Genomic DNA, 3,207 nt, shown 5'->3' with positions numbered 1-3,207 from the left:
AACCAACAGTAAAGAAATAGAACTATGTCCTCTGAATGCAGGTATCACATACTGACACTGAACACCACCAGCTATCAGGAACTTTAACGTGTATTAGATGTGTTTCCAGATTCTCGTCTTAAGACTGTTTTCATAATGTAGGTTACAGGAACACTTGGATTCTGCCCTAAGATCCCTGCTCATAGCTCAGAATCTATCAGGCTTCTATGCTGGTTCAAACAATTTTCTTTGGTCAAAATGTTTGGTAATGGGTACAAGGAGTTTAGAACCAACAATCATTTTACCCATTTGTAACAACTTTATATCATATTATAAGCAGGCTATCAGTTCCTTTTCAGGAACACATTTCAAATTATATTTTGTGATGTTTATCTGAATATTTAAACTATCTCCTCACAGAAACCTCTGGTTTCTGATGTCAGTTGAATAATTTCATAGGTATTTCAGAAGACCATGTTTTTGGACTAAGTCCAATAGAATCATATTTGGGGGTTGAATTCCTTATGTGACTAATATCTGTCATACACTTACTATGATCCAGATTCTGTTGGGCTGGATGTGTGGGCTATAACAATGACATATTAAATAGATTCCTTTCTTCAAATAGTTCATAGTCTATTGTGGATAAAGACTTGAAAATCACAACAATTATGTATATCATACATATGAGCATAATAAAGAGGCACACAATGATGAATGCTGTAGTGTTATACCTGGATTATCCAGGAAAGGTTTCATTGAAATGGTGAGATCAGAGCAAAGTGGAGTAGGTGTGTGGTCCTTGTGGTTCTCTGTGGGAGTGTTCTTGCACAAGGAATAGCATGTGAAAATGCCCTGATGCAGAACTGTACATAATAGGTTTAAAAATGTTCAAGAAGGTGGTGGATGGGAGAGTGAGACAAATGGCAGAAGCATTTTCAGAAAAAATGGTGAATAACCTGGTGACATGGGTCTGGGTGGTCACAAGATCAAGATTTAGACATATTTTCCTGAATGATATCACATCCATCAAGTATTTGAAAAGAAATGTCTAATCTAACTTAGATTTACCAAGATCACCCAGAGTGTTTTTTGGTGACTAGAAAATGGTCACAGATAGAAACCAAGGGATGTGGCCAAAGCACAGGGAAAGAGGGGGAAGAATCACAGTCTGAGAGGTGTGAGGTTTACGGGATAATGATCTTGATCTTGGTTCTTTTTCTCTATTTCAGGAAATCACATCGATCCAGCTTCCTTTTAAATCAAATACAAGGCACACCTGGGCCATACAGAACTCATAATTGCCTTTTTAAAATATCCATAAAAATTAAAATATGAAATAGAACAAATAAATGTGTTCTCTAGTAGAGAAGAAAATGTCAATGAAAATGTTGGGAATGGAAATGAAGTGGAAGAAGCTAAGTGTTTTCTAGCTGTATGGCTCACATAGCACCTTGACTTCACCAAGTGCAGAGAACTACCCAATACAAGGGGTGAAAGTTGACAGTGCCCATCTGGGTCTCAGAACTACAGATTGACCATTTCTTCCTATGTACACCACAAAACTACTGAGGCTTGAATGGCACAGGGCAAGCTTTCTAATCGAATGCTAGCACACCATGGAGATGCTGTGTCTTAGTTTCCTGACCATGACAATGAAGCAAATACACAATAAAAAATGCTAAATGATTATTGTGACTTCCAGTGCATATGAAAGTTACGTTTATGCCTTAATGGATTCATTCAATATATACGAGTATTATGTTTAAATGAAAATATTACTTTAATTTATAAATATTTTATTGCTAAATAAATGCTAATCATTGTACTAAACTCAGCAAGTCATTATCATTTTGATAGTGGAGGGTCCAACCTCCATTTTGATGGATTCTGCCTGCTCAGGGTGGTGGTTGTGGGAGACTGGGTGGCTGTGGGAACTTATTAAAATCAGGCAACACTGAAGTCTGCCAAATCAACTGATTCTTTCTAGAAGATTTCTCTATGATGCTGTTTAATTGCATGCTCAAGGCCTGTGGCTGCTATATCAACTAAATTAATAGAATGGCTTAAGTTCTTTGTAGTCTTTTCATCATTGTTCATTCAGACTCTTCATCAGAAACAGTTTTTATGTCCATCACACCTGTACATACAACCTCCACTGAAGCCTTGAACTCTTCAATGTTATCTGTGAGGACTGAATTCAATTTCTTCCAAACTCCTGTTAATGTTTTTATTTTTACTTCCTCTAGTGAATCAGGTATGTTCTTAAGGAACAATCTGTGAAGGTCCTAGAATACATCTTCTTGCAATATAAGCTTTTCTTTACTATATTGTAAATGGGTTATTCAGTGTATCCACCTTCATCAGTGATTTTAGCTAGATGGAATTTTGCTGCAGTTACTCCATCAGCATTTGCCACTTTATCTTGAACTTTTATTTACACAGATGGATTCTATTCTTCAATGTCATGTACCAAGCTCTGCTAGTTCAAACTTTTCTTCTGCATCTTCTCCTGTCTCAACTTTATAGATTTGAAGGCAATATCTTACTCTGAAGTACGCTTTGGCTTAATGCTAACATTATGGCTGGATTCACCTATCCAAATCACTAATATTTTGTCATCACCAATAAGGTCTTTTCCTTCTTATCTTCAATTGTTCACTGTAGAGGCACTTTTAATTTCCTTCAAGAAATTTTCTTTTATATTATAGCTTGGCTTAACTGGCACAACAGGCCTGCCTTATTTGTCTCCCATGGCTTGTGCCATACAGTCTTCACTGATATTCGTCATTTCTAGCTTTTTTTTTATTTGAAGGATAAGATGTGTGACTCTTCACTTAACACTTACAGAGCATTTTAGAGTTATTAACAGACTTCATTTAAATAATGCTGTGCCCCAGGGAGCAAGGGGCTGGGGAAAGAGAGAGAAATGAGTAGAGTAGAAAAAACAGCATTTACTTTGTTCACTGTCTTACATGGGTGGGATTAGTGATAGATATATGATAATAATAATAATAATAATAGTAGTAGTAATATCACAGATTCTGATTATAGATAATCTTATAACCTTATAGACATAATACAGAAAATTTTTGAAATCATTGCAAATCCATAAAATGTTATACAGAGACATGAAATGAACTATTGGGAAAATGATACTGATTTAAAAAAAAGAACTTAAAGTATTTGGATACACTAGGAATAAGCAATGAATGCTTTTGAGGAGTG

At 35.7% G+C, this 3,207-nt stretch overlaps 1 protein-coding gene across 2 annotated transcripts in view; it reads left to right on the top strand.

Annotated features, from left to right (window-relative positions):
* Positions 1–1,767, top strand: part of LOC101633728 (caspase-13-like) — a 16,580-nt gene extending 14,813 nt beyond the window's left edge. For both annotated transcript variants that reach the window (XM_012729326.1, XM_012729327.1), the window contains exon 9: positions 1,212–1,767. The gene's annotated coding sequence lies outside the window, so the exon portion shown is untranslated. The remainder of the gene's footprint in view (positions 1–1,211) is intronic.
* Positions 1,768–3,207: the final 1,440 nt, after the last annotated feature.

Source organism: Condylura cristata, unplaced genomic scaffold (assembly GCF_000260355.1).
Source record: "Condylura cristata isolate star-nosed mole 26May11 unplaced genomic scaffold, ConCri1.0 scaffold00025, whole genome shotgun sequence".
In the NCBI taxonomy this organism is placed as follows: Eukaryota; Metazoa; Chordata; class Mammalia; order Eulipotyphla; family Talpidae; genus Condylura; species Condylura cristata.
This window is presented reverse-complemented; position numbering and strand designations above follow the sequence as displayed.